We start from the raw sequence: 17,971 nt of genomic DNA on the forward strand, positions 1-17,971 counted from the left end.
TAAGAACCGTTTAATTCTAAGCAGCAGCCAAAACACATCAAATAATACATTAGTTCATGTACGATCGATCCCACACCTGACAACTGAAATGATCTTCTGTTAACTACTGCGTCAACTTCATTGGAGAGAAGTCAATCATTTTATTTTAGAATGAGTTTCGATTCTTTTGAAAATATTTGAAGCTGAAAATAGATTATCTCTCTTATGGTTATAGTATCACCTATCTACTACTATAAAGTCAAAGTAGCCATTTTAATTTTGTCGTGCATCCTGATTCTAGCAATGATTGTTTATGTATAAGAAAGATTGTTCATTAAAGAGAAGTCAATCATTTTATTTTAGAATGAGTTTCGATTTTTTTGAAAATATTTGAAGCTGAAAATAGATTCTCTCTCTTATGGTTAATAGTATCACCTATCTACTACTATAAAGTCAAAGCAATCATTATAATTTTGTCGTGCATCCTGATTCTAGCAATGATTGTTTATGTATAATAAAGATTTTCTAACAATAATAACCGATGGCTTGCAAATTTTAGAGAAAGCAATCATTTTAGTACAGAACTTAATCATTTGATTAGTATAGTTGGTACTAATCATTTCAGAAATGCTTACTTATTCCTTATGGATGATTTTATTGTATAAAAGCGTCATAAATATCAGAAGAATGTTTTCGTACTTCTTTATTAGACGAATTGTTCTTCTTGCTATTCTTACTAACTTGTATGTTGTATTAATAAGTAAGTACTTGAGTATTAAGTAAGTAAATTAACAAGTATTAACACAAATAAGTATGAGTGTGAGTATTAAGTAAATAAATTAACAAGTATTAAGTATTTATTACTATAGAGCAAGTATTGTAATCATCAAATTCTTCAAACTTCTATATTTTGATGAATCTCTATTTTTCAGACCTCCCTCAGATCGAAAAACACATATATAGGCATAATGTTTGTCCGTCAGTCAATCAGTTGAGATTTTGATGAACCTAGCTAGACGGATAAAATTTGATATACCGACGAATCACCAAATTTGTAGATTTCTCTCAATTTTTCAACAAAATCCATTCGCCTGACTGGATGTTTCAGTATAAAAGAATTCGATAACTACAAAGCGCAAGACGCTAGGTAGATGCAATTTGGTAGGCAGGTGTAAGATTTCAGAACTGTGCAAATTAATTGGGACAAACAGATTTTTTAAGAAAATTGTTCCTTTCTCGGGGATTTTCTGCTTCAAACCGTTTTCAACTGCATTTTCTTAGAACGTGTGACTGCCCTTGACTATTCTAAACCAATTTGACCACGTGATCATGACATGTCGAAAATTATTCCCTTCAGTTACTGTAAAAAGTGGTCGCTTGTGTGAATTGTCTCCTTCTGACGTGTATTAAAAAAAATAGATGTCACTCCCAGGAAAAGGACTAGAATTGTTACCCTTAATCAGCATACTTCTATCGGTGTGAGAGATATTGCTGCAGTAATTGGAGTTGGAAAATCCAGTGTTTCTAGGATTAATAATCAGCAAAAGAATTTTGGGGAAGTGTCTCCAAAATGAAAGAGTAAATGTGGACTCAAACACAAGACCACACTTCGAACAGACAAATTTCTTGTACGAAATAGCGCAATGCATCCTTTCAAAACAAGTAGAGATCTTCAGAGAGAATTATTAGCTACTTTTGTGAGCGTGGATTCATCGACAGTTCGATGACGGCTTAGTGAAGCTGGGAGAATTGCAAGAAAACTAACTGAAAAACAGTTATTAACACCTGCAATGACGAAAAAACATTTGGATTGGGATAGGAAATATCAATCCTGGACTGCACAAGATTGTAAGAAGGTTGCATTCAGCGACAAAACGCATTTTCTTGTGCAAGGGTTTCGACCAAGATTTGTCAGGCGAAGTGGTGGAGAACCCATCAGGGAACAACATCTTATTCAAACAGTTAAGCACCCTCAGAAACAGATGTTTTACTGTTATTTTACTTCTGAAAGACCTGGCAGCTTAGTACCAGTTGAAGGAATGATGAACTCTAAACAATACATTTCTATAATAGAAAGTAAAATTGTGCTTATGATGCCAACGTTCACTGGTAGTGTTGGTATCTTTCAACAAGATCTTGCTCCATGCCATCCTTCTAAGCTAACAACGGATTTTTTTCAAAAACAGAAAATAATGGTTTTTGATTGTCATGGTAATTCTCCTGATGTAAATCCCATCGAAAATTTGTAGAGCATTATAAAGAGACATCTAAGTAAAATGGACTTGTGGGATGTTTTAGTGGAGAAGGTTGCAAATTGGGATAGTTAAGTTACATCCACACATAAAGAATGAGCGACGACTTTTTTTATATAAAAATAAACATCTTTTAATTTTTAACGCTAACACATCGACAGACAACAGATTTTTGTGAAAGACCCGAAATTAATCTTTTTAATTCGCACAGCTTGCGCGCTTGATCGTAGATAACTGCTTCGTACTTCCGGTGCGCAGTTAGGAAAATAGTTTTTCGAATACAGTCATTTTGATGGAAGCAGGATCGCCACAGTACTCCCCCCTCTAGTAGTGCAGCAGGCACTGAAGTTAGAGGTAACGAGTGTTGAAGCGAACTCGTCGGCCAGATCTGGTCACATAAGGTACTGGAGTAGAATTTGTAGGTGGCACAGGACTCGATGGAGACAGTTCAGGTACTGGTTTTGGTGAAGTCGGAACTGCAACTGGTGGTGATATTGCTATTGCAGAGGACTGGTGAGAGCAAAAGTAAGAGGTCGATGATCTGTAAATATTATGAAATTTTGACCTTCCAACAAGTGTCGAAAATGTTTGATAGTTGCATATATCGCCAAAAGTTCCCTATCATACGTACTGTATTTACGTTCTGAGGGCGTAAGTTTTCGGGAATAAAATGCTAGAGGTTGTTGACCATTAGACGTAGTTGTATGGAGGACAGATCCGATGGCTGAGTCTGAAGCATCAACCATGATAGATAATTGCTGGTTAGGTGAATGGAAGTTCAAAGTAGCTGCATTTGCAATATCAGATTTGCATTTTTCGAAAGCTTCTGTAGTGAGGTCAGTCCAAGGAACAAGTCGCTTATCATTCTTTTTAGAGTTTTTTAAAAGTTCGTGTAGGCTAGCTTGAGTCTGAGCGGCATGAGGCAAAAATCGACGGTAAAAATTGAGCATGGCCAAGAAACGCTTTAGCTCAGTATATTTTGAGGTTTGGGAAAATCAGAAATGGCTTGAACTTTTTCCGGTAAAGGTTTCACGCCTTCAGATGTAATTAGACAACCTAGAAACTTTACCGATTGCTTCCCAAGGACGCATTTTGAAGGGTTTAGTTTCAATCCGTGCTGAGATAATCGTTCAAATACTGTTTTTAAATGTTGTTTGTGCTGTTCTACATTATTTGATGCAATCAGTATGTCATCAAAATAAGGAATGCAGAAATCTAAATTTGACAAAACTTGTTGTATTTAACGTTGAAAGGTTTGTCCCGCGTTTCTTAAACCAAAGGGCATATAAACATATTCAAAAAGACCAAATGGGGTTGTGATTGCTGTTTTTGGAATGTCCGCTGGGTTAATCGGAATTTGATGATAAGCTCAGATCAAATCCAGGGTGGAGAAAATGGTTTTATTGAAAAACATTTGAGTGCAATCTTGAATATGAGGAACTGGGTATCTATCAGGAACGGTAATTGAATTTAAACGACGGTAGTCGCCACACGGTCTCCATTCTCCATTAGACTTTTTCACCATGTGTAGAGGACTTGCCCATGGGCTACTAGAAGGAAGGATAATACCTTGAGACATTAAAAATTCAAATTCCTGACGTGCAATTTTTAGCAACTCGGGAGATAAGCGACGAGGTCTCGAAAATACTGGTTGACCAGTTGTTTCAATAAAGTGATGTATTTTAGTTGATACTTTGCTTTTTGTTGGTTGAGATGGATTAGTGAGGTCTTGGAATTGCGATAAAATGTCATAGAATTCTGAATCACCAAGCAAAATGGATATACCAGAAGTTAATGAATCTGTGTTTGTATATTTGCCTTGAGTGGTTAATTTAGTTTTGCCATCAATCAAACAACCACTTTTAACATCAACCAAAAGATTATAGTGTTTTAAAAAATCAACACCTATAATTGGTTGGTTCACATTTGCAATTATGAAAGACCAAGTAAAATTTCGCCGTAAATTTAAGTCTAGCGTAAGGCGTTTTTTACCAAAAGTAGCTATTTTTGTGCCATTAGCAGCTAAGAGGAGTAATTCATTAGAGGAATCAGCTTTAGGAGCATAATTGTTTGGTAAAACAGATACGTCTGCGCCTGTATCCACTAAAAATTTCCATTTACTAACTTTATCGGCCAGCATAATTCTATTAATTTTGCGATCGTGGCCAAGGCCAGTGGACGACCGCCGATTTAGTTTCCCGAATTCTTGAAAGAGGAAGGCAAACTACATTTTTTTGCTTTTGTGCCAAAATTTGTATGATAAAAGCAAATGCCATCAGCAGGTTCTTTATATTTTTTTAAGCGATCACGAGAGCAACTACGACTGTTTTTAAAAGGTCGATTTCTATTTCTGCTTTGAGAGCGTGATTGGCGCATTGTTGTAGTAAGCTCGCCAACTAAAGTCGTCAAATGGGCGACTTGTTTTTCAAGTTGGGCTATTTGATTATTCGAAGATTGAGGAGTAACGGAATTAATGTTTGAATGGCCAGCCAAATCATTTATTTTATCTGCAACTGATGCTAAACCAGCTAAATCTTCATTCAAAGCAGTTAAAATAGTTTGTGTGCTGTTTGGCAGTCTTCCGAGCCAAAGAGATTTTAAGAGTGGCTCGCCAACAGTATCGCCCGCCAATGTTTTCATACGAGCTAATAACTGAGATGGTCGTTGGTCGCCAAGTTCTAGGCCTTGTAGCAGCGTACGTATTTTCGAAGCTTCACTTTCAGAATGCAACTCAATTAAACGTTTTTTTAATGTTGGATATTTATCAGTATCAGGAGGTTTCAATATTATATCGCTTACACAATTCAAAATATCAGAATCAACGGCAGAAATAACATGATTAAATTTTGTATCGTCAGCAGTAATTCCCGCCAAGGCGAATTGCGCCTCAAGTTGAACAAACCATAATGCAGGGTTAGCTTTCCAGAAAGGCGGAAGTTTGACGCCAACACGAGAAACTGTTGCGTCGTTGTTGGCGGAATTTGGAGTATCTCCTGGCATGTTTTATTCAAGAAATCAAAGGCACGTTATAAATATAATTTCACAAAACTGCTTTGAAATACGAATATACAAATAATATACTGATAATCAGAGTAAATAATATGAAAATGGTAATCCAAATTATATAACGGAAGTTCCGATGGAAATTATTTAGGCTGTGAAAATAGAAACAATATTCAACGATACGCTTACCGCCATTAGGAAGAAATGCGCTATGGCGCCATTTAATGCATAAAGAAAACTGGGAAAGTTATCCTTTCACTTTTCGAGTCACCAAATGTGGGATGTTTTAGTGGAGAAGGTTGCAAATTGGGATAGTTAAGTTACATCCACACATAAAGAATGAGCGACGACTTTTTTTATATAAAAATAAACATCTTTTAATTTTTAACGCTAACACATCGACAGACAACAGAGTTTTGTGAAAGACCGGAAATTGATCTTTTTAATTCGCACAGCTTGCGCGCTTGATCGTAGATAACTGCTTCGTACTTCCGGTGCGCAGTTAGGAAAATAGTTTTTCGAATACAGTCATTTTGATGGAAGCAGGATCGCCACAGACTGCTGAACAAAGAAAACAATGATTGAGAATGCTATAAAAGTTTGGTTTCGTTATGATGAGATCAAAAATTTATGTTCTAATTTAGTGGAATCCACGCCAAACCTTGTACAGGATCTCATTCAGGCAGGAGGAGGACATATTTTGTATTTGATTGCTATACTGTGCATGTAAGTTAACCTATACTAATTAAACAACATTTGTGAAAATTTTTGTGTTTGTCCCAATTAATTTGCACAGTACTGTAATATATAAATATTTGTCAAATTTTATATGAAATTTGTCAAATGGTTGATAGTTTGTTGATCTTTAATTTTGCACGCATGTAAAAGCAATAATTCATAATCGAAGCAATAATTCAACTTAAATGGATGATATTTGGTATGTTAATTTGTATCCAAATCCGTAGTTTTGTACCGAATTTTGAAATCAATTGGCTAACAAATATACATTCCGCGATAGATACAGTAAAAATGCTAGATTTACATGAAATTTCATTTCTAATCTATCGTTTATAGTGCCATGCTAAGCATTCATGGCCTTACCCGAGATTCTCAATTTTATGCTAATTAAGTGATGTTAGATCTTTATAGGAGAGTAAAGTAGAGTTTGGCGTGCTATGAGGTAGAAGCACCATAAACGAGGTTCTTTCAAGAATACTTACAGAATTGTAGCAGAGAGCCCTTTTCGAATTTTGATTATTGTTAATATATTAAGAATTTTAAGCATTTTCCCCTGTATAATTTATAAATACTTGACCATTAAGTTTGTCATCCAGTATAACTCTTAATATTTTAACTTGTAGAGTGAGTTTTATTGACTTACTTTTGAAATCATAATATCGAGAGATAAGTAGCTTCCTTTTTTCCCAAATGGTATACATTTCATCTTTTCGTATGCAAATTCTACTTTTAAATACTTTCTCCAATTTTCTAGCTTTATAAGAGCATCTGTTATTTTAGTTTTTATTATATGCTTCTCCAATGCAAATGCAAACAAATATATATCATCCTCATACGCCAGAATCTTCGTAATTCAAATTGTAAGCCCTCATTTATGACCAGTATCCACAACAGAGGTGAAGAATTAGAAACTTGGATCATTAATTTGAGAACAATCCTTTATTTACCTTGTGCCAGTTCAAAAATTAAAATAGTGTTTATTTCATTAATAGTAGCTAAGCCTAGAAAGTGTGAATTCCAAATCCTTTTATATAAGTAATAAATAAAATTATATGTATAAATAAATGTTTCTTAATAATTTTTAAAATAATAATAAATTATTAAGACATTTACATAAATAAACTAATTACTGATTAAATCATTAATTGCTCAGTAAAATATCAAACTTAGAATTATAGTTCACATTCACCATGACCAAAGATTTTAAATACTAAAATCCATTTTTTATTGAATTCATTGGACATTTCTAAATTCATTTAAAGAATACCATTAGATTAAGTATTCAATTACGATCCATGAGTCGAAAGTCGAACTTATTTATTTAATAAAAACAGATAAGAAATGACAAAAAAAAAAATCAAAACTTTCAAATTTACAAACTTTTAAAGTGTTCTTATAACAAATTGTATGTAATGATTAACATCTCAGAAGGAAATTCAAATGACTGAAAAAAATTTACTTACTGAACACTTCTGATAATAAATAAATTGGAATCCAGATCCTTTTTTAACCACAGCAAAAAATAATTAATTATTCAAACAAGGATAGCATAAAATTTATTGTGTGATTGTAATCTACGTGGCACGGATGCGTAGATTTCTTGATTTTTTTTTTTTTTTTATTATTATTATTATCAAACGATTTTTTCAACAACAATAGCAAAACGATTACTTAAATTCGTAAAAGTTGTTCATTCATTCCGATTACTAGTAAAGTTATTATGAGCCTTTCTTATACAAAAGAATACAAAATCTCTCTCATTAGAAAAACCGTGTTCATGTATTTATTCTAACTATTTTTAATTCAGTATTATTTTCAAGTCTTTTATTAGTATCTTGCGTAACCTTAAGAAAATCTGTGTAGTTATTAAGATAAAAAACATTTTCTGGTAGGAAGTCTAAAATTTATTTCGAATGTCAAGAAAATAAGAATTCCTTTACAATTTTTTATCACTTAAACAAAGGTAAATAAAGACAATCTTGGATTTTCAAGAGTTCTGCACGTGAATATCAAACAACTTTCAATAGTTTTTTTTTTTTTTTTTTTAAATAAACAAAGAAAAAAAATTTAAAGACTCGAGAAAATAATTTCTGCAAAAGGAGCCAAGATACATATGTAAGAAAGAATATGTAAAAAAGAAACATTATTGAAGTTTAAATCAATACTGAAAAACCGTCTTACATTTTAAAAGTGCATAGTAAAGTGGAAGTAGAACATTAAGGAGTTAGTTAATGAAAATTTTTTTAAAACATTGAATTTTTAACTTTTTTTTCTGCATTAAGTGCAGTATTACTTTTAAGTATTCTGTTCGAATGAAAAATGCACAGTGATTTTTCACTATAGTTTTAAAATTTTGAGATCTTATCTGCACTCCGCTTTGAAATATAAAAATATATATAAAATATTATAAAAAATAATTAACAGGTTATAAAAAAATATTTTTTCTTCATTTTTTTTTCTTTTCAAGAATTAATCTTATTTGTGGCATTGTTTTTAATTAAGATAATTTAATTAATTTGCATTTTATTTATACTATGGCATTCGGAATTGAATTACTTTCAACTAAATGTTCAGTTGTTTCAATTATATAAATTTAAAATTGGTTTCTTCAATAATTTCCAGAAAAAGCTTCTGCTTGTGTTTTTAAGATGAAAATTTTCAAATACCTAAACGGAACAATTAGTTCCACTTATATAAATATGTTCATATTAAATATAACTTCCCAAAAATATAATTCTTATGCTAAATAATTTAAGTAAAAGCTGACTTTTTTATAAAGATTCTTAAGTTGAGTACTTCATATATTAAAGTCTCTCAAATTCCACATTCTTTCTAAAAATTTTCTGTAGAATAAAAAAACAATCATAACGAGTCTCTTCAATAAGGAAAAAATATAAAATACTATATAAAAAATTAATATATTATAACAAAAATATATACACTGGCATCAATCCAAAACATAAATATACAGTATTAATCAACAAATGGATATTATTAACCTTCTGAAAAGAAGCCAAACGATTCTGCAATATTTCATTGGGAAAAAAAAATAGTCTCACACATATGCAATTTATTGAAATATAGCATTACGAAATTCAAGTTAAATATTTTTATTTATTTATTTCGTTTGAAACTGAGAATAATAAATGCAATATAAACTAAATAATAGAGGCGAAGATAAAATCTGAAACTGGTATCTGCTAATGCAAACATTACGTCTTTTATTTTGTTAATTTATTATTTACTAATTAATTTAATAAATAAAATTAACTGGTAAATAATAAATGTTGTTAAATAATGATATTAATACCTAATTTCATGAATAAAGAATAAAATAATAATTTTATTCAAAATGAATTGAAGGAAATTTTCATTCATCAATATGTAATAATTATATAATTTTTATTTCTTCGGTTTTTATTTAAAGAATAGAAAACCGGATCCAAAATATGCGATTTTTTCTGAAAGATTGGTTTTATTATATGAGTAAATTATATCTTCGAAAACATAGCATGTATCTACTCATTTCTTTAATTTGACTTGAATTTGATTTCAATTGTATAACATAATATAATATTTCACAACATAATATAATATTTCACATTTAGAAATAATATATTTAAAATGTTTATAAATTCCAATAAAATGATTTTTTTTTCATAATATTAGTGAGAATTTAAAAAAAACCGCTTGGAATAAATAATGGTGGATAAAATTCATATTGTAAAACAATTTAAGTAATTATTCATTTACGTTATTTCCTAGACATGAAATTATATATTGTTGCGAAATTTCCGGGTTCGCTTGGATAGTGGGAGTTATATGGTGTGGAGAACGATAAATCAGCAGGCGGCAGTAGAAAATGAAACAACGGCGTTTATTTACACGAAGACACACAGGACAGCACAAAGACGATTATCTTCAGCCGAGACGTGCCGCATACACAGCAGTATACAACAAATCTCTACTGTAGACAGTAGCGCACAGCTTAGTTCAGCACTAACTTCACTCCGTCGCTGCTCCGCTTATCTATGCAAGGCCAGTTCTTTAGCGTCGATCCCGACTACGACGACTCTTCGACTCCACTGGTCCATGACTACTCTTCTCTGTCGCTTTCGACCACCCCTCAATTCACCACCACTCCCCGACAGCTGCAGCTCCTTTTATAGGTCTTAGGTGGCGGGGCTAGAAGCCTCTCAACCAATCAGGAACGTTCGAGGCGTAACTCGGTTCCTACTGGACGGGTCGGGAAAATTCCCGATGTTTCGGGTATAATCTATTTTGGCGCCAAAGTCGACAAATTCGTCGCCAAGCTCTGGGACCTCCTATGGAACCAACTATGTTGGGAAGCCCCATCACAGATTCGTAACAATATGTTGTTGTTTTTTCTATTGGCACTTGTTATAGATACGCAAGCCCACTGACTTTAGAAGTCAGTGATTTGAAGCCAAGGGTGCGTCTCTTGTTTTTTCAGTAGCGCCATCTAGGGCAAAGAGTACGACTTAGCTACACACACGTCACAACCCTTTTTACGGGACGGACTTCATTCATGCAGTTCATTCCTCATCCGCAGATCGTAATTTAGATCTGAATCAGAGAACGATCACCCCTCATCCAGTACCCCCAGTGGTATTACTCTCGACATGGAGGACTTTCTGACCACGACAGATTTAAACGCACGTCAGCCACCATACACGTGGAGTAGGCCAGCGGGATTCGAACTCGCAAACGACGGGACACCCTACCAACCAGGTTATCCCGGCCTGAAATTATATCTAGAGATGGGTAGCAAAATAATACAAAACCCCATGAAATGAAAGAAACGCTTTATTAATTGGAATTAGACCACTGTTTGACTTGATTACAAATTGTATACGACGTGGAATGTGTACATAGAGGTCAAGAGCAGCAAATAATGGAATATGAAGCCATTCTATGCGGAGAGCAGTCTCTCATTCCGAAGTCGTAAATGGTGAAGGAAATCAAGCACAGAAATTTTCTTTCAAAATATCCCTACAAATGCTCAATAATGTTCAAGTCAGATGACTGATTTCTATCAGTATGGATACTCTAGTAGCACACAAATACTGTACAATACTGTAAGATATAACATAACGCCATCCTGTGCCCCGGTACCTATAACAGGAAGTTATCTAACCAATTGGATGAGAAAAGATGGAAGGAAGGGAAAAATAAAGGAAAAAAGGGGAGAAATAAATAAAAGAAAATATAGAATAATAACAGTCCGTCTGGATCCTGTGTTTTGATTTCCTTCGAGAGAACTGCACTTTTGAATGAATAATTTAATTGACAAGTTGCATTTTGGTCTCAATTATTGTATAGTCTTGAAGAGGTCTTGGTATTTATGAATATGATTTACTATGGAGTGGAATATTGTCAGACATTGATCAATATTCATAATATTGCGGAATATTGTAAAACATTGATCATAATATTGCGGAATATTGATAAATATCATATAATATTGCACATATTGTGCAACAGTCTGTGTTACTTGGGTAGGAGCGCTATCGTCTTGATAAAGCATTCTATGGGGAACAAAGTGTGGAGTAAAGGAATATTGAGAGAGAGGGCAAATGTAATCTTCCCATGCAAAGTAACAAGTAGCCCAAGACCACACGGATGTGTTAAATAACTTTAAAAAAAGTTGTTGTTGTTTCTTATGGCACTTGCCATGGACAAGCCCGCTGTTCGAAGACAGCCGATTTTAGCCTGAGGGGGAGCGCCTCTTGTTTCTATAGTAGCGCCATCTAGGGCCAAGAGAACGACTTAGCTACACACACGTCACAACCCATTTTACGGGGCGGACTTCATTCACGCATTTCATTCGCTCAACCACAGATTGTAATTTAGACCTGAATCAGAGAATGATCACCCCTGATCCAGTACACCCAGTGGTATTGCTCTCAACATGGAGGACTTTGTGACCACGACAGATTTAACGTGCGTCAGCCAGCAAGCACGCGGGGAATCTTCGACCGGCGGGGTTCGAACTCGCAACCTACGGGACACGAATCCGACGCTCTACCAACCAGGCTATCCCGGCCTTTAAATAAAAGTTAAGTTTAGTATTATAACGAACGCACAAATTCAATTCAATCCAATTCAATGCAGCCAATATTTTAAATGTGGGTCCAAGGAACCGTAATGTAATAATATTAGAGCAAGTTGTCTTGTTATCAGATATTTTTTTTCTGAAATATCGAAACTACAAAGAAACTCTAACTTTAATCAAAATAATTTTGATCAGTCTATTTAATCATAAAGTTTTTGTCGATTTAATAGCTATTTTTTTTCCTTTCTCTTCAAAAAAAGGAGAAAATATTGGCTTTTGAAAACCATTTCCTTATGTTCCTCATTTTTCATGGTACTGATATTTCTCTAAACGACAATTTTGAAAGATTAAAGAAATTGGGAAAAAATATTGTTTTGTTCCAAAATACTGCAATAAAATTTCGAAACCTGAATTTTGAAATAAGGTCTGATTCTATTAAGTATAATTAGTAATAAATATTTTACTTATTAGTATTTTAATTTTTTTTCAATTGCTTGCGTTTGAGCGAGCGATTGAATTTTAAATTTCATTACTCCTTGAAAATTATCAGATGTGTGAAGCAAATGCCATTCATTGATTAATGAATGATTTACGTCAACGAAATGCTCAAATCAAGTCTAAAATAATTCTACCAAGACTCTTTTAATTTTTGGTTTTGATTTCGGGAATTATTATCATTTTTTTTTTCATGTTAATGTGTCAAAAATATGTTATTAAATATAACTAAAAAATCCGTGATACTGTATAAAAGTTAAAATTTCTTTTTTTTGTCCTTCTAATGATTGAAACAAAACAAAGTTTTAAAAAATGCTTAAATTATTTAAAGCTTTTTTTCCAGTTGAGAATATATTTTTAATTGTAATAGTAGAGAAATTAGCCATTCGAATGTTGGTGTGATCTTTCCCAGTAATGAAATAATTAAATTATTACACTGCTTTTGATTGAAATAAAAAGGAAACTTCTCATTCTTCTCATAATGTATTAATACATTCTATTAATATATTACTAGAAAATTAAAATTTCTTATTTTTTACCTCTAAATCATGTATTGATTAAAATGACATAAAATTAAAAAAAAAATGTTTAAGTTAATTAAAGCATTTTTCAATTGAAAATATATGCTTTTCTGTAAAGTGAATAGAAATTAACTATTGGCATGTCAATGCCCTCATTCTTTGTATTGAAGTAATTAAATTATAAAACATTTCTTTGCTGAAATAAAAATAAAACTTCACATATTTTCTAGTAAAATATAGTAATACTAGCTGACCCGGCAGACGTTGTTCTGCCATATAAATTATTTCTAGTTAATATTCTGTTTGCTAATTAAAAAATAACGATGGCATTGTAAGTGTGTGGTGATGGGATCTATGACAGAAAGAGGAATGGAGCGCTGTAAACGATGATCGCCGATAAAAACAAAACCATTCATTTTCTCAATACAATGTATTTAATTAACGTAACGAACATATAGATTGTTTGATCTCTTAAAAGTTAAACGTAAAGGGAAAAAATTAATATATTTTTTGTTCTAAAATATAAAAATGATATAACGAAAATCAATATTCATTTCGAAGAGCAATTGAGTGTACGATATTTTTTTGTCAGTCCGTCCTTAGTGAACACAAATAAGATCGATGATTGTCCACGCGAGAACATGCCACGTATAATTGTTCATGGCATGTTCATTGTAGTTAATTGTTAAAAAACATGGTGTGCCGAAATCTCAGCCGCAAACAGACATCGTTTGGCCTTGAGACTTATTGATTGTCATTGCGAATGCAAATAGGAAATTGAACGCGTTTGAATTCAATTGACACGTCTGTGAGAATCATTGGAATTCGTGACAGCAAAACATTTTCGGCTTGGAATTTGCCATTCAAAAGGCTGGCTTCGATAACATTTTTCATCAAATATTTAATGATCGATCGCGTGCCATTGCACAGCCGTGGTGGGGTTCAAATTCCGAAGTAAAATAACCTGACATCCAGCTTTCAGTCAAAGAAGGTGTGGCTTCCTGGCAAATCCAGTGAGTTCAAAAACTCTGTTGGATAATTTACAGCTTCGTTAACATCGCAAACTGTATGATACCAAGTCACCTGGTAACGACTTCTGTATCTTGAAAATTAAATCGTCGACTTCGACATCTTTTTGGAATTATCCAAAAATGGCTCTTTCTGCCAGCCACACATGATTTATGTATTGTGTGTATACATCGGGAAAGATGCGATCAATGAGAGCATTTTGCGAATCAACGATAGTGCAGAAATGAGCGGGCAATTTTATACATGCAGTATTTTTATAAATAGCAACTTTTCCATCGCCTATATCTAATAAATGGTCCGATAATGTGTCAGCAGATGGATCTTGTAGCAATTGGACTCTCATGTTCATTTTTAACTGGAGTTTTTCAACATTTCGCCACAGTGGCGATGATTTCAAGCAAGCGTTGATCTCATCAGCGTACGTTGAACGTGGAATGACGGGATAAGGACACCCTAATTACCTAGCGTTATGAAATATACTTTACGACCTATTCTCATACCTACCAAATACGCATAAAAATCGGTCGAGCCTTTCAGAGGAGTACGAACACAAACACCGTGACACGAGATTTTTATATATTAGATATTACTACAAAGTTAAAATTTTCTATTTTTCCTCTCTATTGCATGTATTGATTGAAATAACATAAATAATAAAAGGCTTAAGTTAATTAAAGCATTTTTCCAATTGAAAATATATGCTTACAGCAACTGGTTTAGAAAAATGTTTATTCCCTGTATTGAAGTAATTAAATTATAAACTTTTTCTTGACTGAAATAAAAAAAAAAAACTTCTCATACTTTCTAGTAATCCCTAATAAAAAAAAAATATTCTAAAGTCAATGAAGAGGAAGAGTGTGTATTAACTATTTTCCCAAGTGAATACTTCAAGTCCTTCTACTAAATTATCTTTTTTAATCCCATTACCGATGTTGCTATACGAAGTCTACTGAACTTTAAGGAAGTTTCAATTTATTCCTTTATCATGGTAATTAAACAGCAGCTTAAGAAGCATTTCACACCTAATTGCTGGCTGTTTTAGCGTAGCGCTGAGTAAAGTAAAATTATGCGTTCATGTACGATGGCTGGAAAGCTCTCTTAAGATTTCTTTGAAACTATTTATTTTCTATATTTCGTAAAAGGAGATATCGCTGTTTTCGGAGATTTTTTTCTATTCATAATCATTGGATTTATGAAGAAACTAGCATCACTGGAGAATTAATAGTAATTTTTTTTTAATTAGAGAGAATATGTTTTGATGGTGCATGAGACTAACTTAAATTTCTTTTCTAGTTAATTTTCCGAGAAAGACAGAAAAGTACTTTCAAAAATTTGGAGACTTTTCATTAGATGCATTAGTGTGAAATACCGAAATTAGGGAATGTCAGCAAGTACCAAATACGTCGATGAAAGATCAAATATTGGATTATAATATTGTACATTCGAACCATGACCAGTGTACGGCGACAAGCGCAGACATGTTTTGGTGTAAGTCCAAAAGGGACAAAAAATATAACTACAAACAAAGATATATACAATTAAAGATTTGCTATTATATAAAAAAATATGTTTAAGGGATCTAATTTAAAACTGGATAATTTAACCCTTTGATAAATTAACCCTCAGAAAAGTAATTCGATGCATAATTAACCACCTAATACAAAGATTTATTTTTTAGTCTGAAAAATAAGTACACATAATTGTTTTAAGTCGAATGTATTTGAAAACTGAATCTACATATTTTTACCATTCTATAGGCGTTTTTAACAATTAAAATTGAAAAATAAATAATAAAACTTCAAAACGATGTACCATCTTGAATGGTGAGTGAGAGTCACCATCCGAGTGAAAAAGGTTAAAAAGTAATCGGAATTTTCTGAAACTGTTTTATAAAAATGGTTAAAAAAATGAAAATTATTTTTTTTTATTTTACAAAATGCTGTTAAAAATGTTAAATATTAATGCATTTTTTTTGATAAAATTGAAATTTTTGATATTTTTGGTTACCGGACCCCTTTAATAATAAAGAATAATTTTAAAAGTAGCAAAAAATATTTTTATTTTGGTTATTTTGAGGAGATTATTTCTCCATGAATCCGAATGGCGTAGTTACAGCAGAAAAGTCCACTACAATAAAAACGCGAAGTTGTTTGTTGGTAAATTTAAAGCAGAAATCGTAATGCTTAATACTTATACATACTTTAATAAGAAGGCAAATAATATTAAGCATCTCTTCTTATTCTTCTTAAGCTAGAATATAAAGCTACATGTCCGAAAAAACACAATGCCGGGCTGCCATTGAGATCTACCTCGGCATTTAAATTCTCCGGTTAATCCCGCAATGAAAACTCATCTGCAGAGTGACGAACCCCTGTCCTTATAGTGATTGGTCACTCCTCTCAGTAAGAGAGGCGAAGAAGTTACGTCACCATTGTGACGTTTAATGGAATGTGAAATATGGAGAAGAAAATGCATATCTCCAACACATTGGACATTCACCATTAGTGCATGATGAATATCGACATTTGCCGGTGTAAGTGAGAAACAAGGATACTGAGGAATGATTGGTCACTCCTCTCAGCAAGAGAGGCGAAGAAGTTACGTCACCATTGTGACATTTAATGGAATGTGAAATATGGAGAAGAAAATGCATATCTCCAACACATTGGACATTCACCATTAGTGCATGATGAATATCGACATTTGCCGGTGTAAGTGAGAAACAAGGATACTGAGGAATGATTGGTCACTCCTCTCAGTAAGAGAGGCGAAGAAGTTACGTCACCATTGTGACGTTTAATGGAATGTGAAATATGGAGAAGAAAATGCATATCTCCAACACATTGGACATTCACCATTAGTGCATGATGAATATCGACATTTGCCGGTGTAAGTGAGAAATAAGGATACTGAGGAATGATTGGTCACTCCTCTCAGCAAGAGAGGCGAAGAAGTTACGTCACCATTGTGACATTTAATGGAATGTGAAATATGGAGAAGAAAATGCATATCTCCAACATATTGGACATTCACCATTAGTGTATGATGAATATCAACATTTGCCGGTGTAAGGGAGAATTAAGGATATTGAGCAAATATTTCGTACATACATCAAGTCACTATGTGAATGTTGTCATTCTTCAGATTTAGTCTTTCACAGTAACAGAGGTATAATAAATGAAATTTACAGTTTTACCAAGGATATTACGTTTCGATTCCCTTTTAACTGAAGTTGAACAAACAGAAAAGCGGTGTCAGTCGAAAATATATTCATCTGTAGTATCAAAAAGAAGCATAATATTATAAAGATATATTTTTGAGCAATTTGCAGCAAAAATATTCAAGAAGGAATCTTGGTTAAAATTTATATAATGTATTTGTTTATTTATTTATTTTAATTTTCAGATTTTAGCAATCTGTGATATTCTTAGTTATATCACTTATCTCCATTTGCATACTTTTTTTTTTATTCTGTTACCAGAAAATTTACAGCTTTGCCAAATAATTATTATGTATATGGAAAATGAATGGATTCTAATTTTCAATTTGGCTTACAAAAAATAAATTAAAAACTTATCTTATATGGGAAGGTCTATAAATATGTATTATAGATTTTCACCTTACTATCTGATATTGATATAGTAGTGGCAAACAATAGATCAAAATAGCAATTTTCTATAAGGTTTAAATTTTTTTATTAAGCTTCGAGATCTCAATATATTGTGGAATCTTAATCTCTTCATATATTTTTAAATTGTTATGGTCCTCTTTTTTTTTGTTTTTTGGAAGCATTATTATTATTAAAATGCATTTTTTTTAAATGTTTGCAATATGAAACAAAGGACAAGAAAAAAGAAAGTTTGTATGTGTGTTGTCAG

The sequence above is a fragment of the Argiope bruennichi genome, chromosome 9, assembly GCF_947563725.1.
Source record: "Argiope bruennichi chromosome 9, qqArgBrue1.1, whole genome shotgun sequence".
In the NCBI taxonomy this organism is placed as follows: domain Eukaryota; kingdom Metazoa; phylum Arthropoda; class Arachnida; order Araneae; family Araneidae; genus Argiope; species Argiope bruennichi.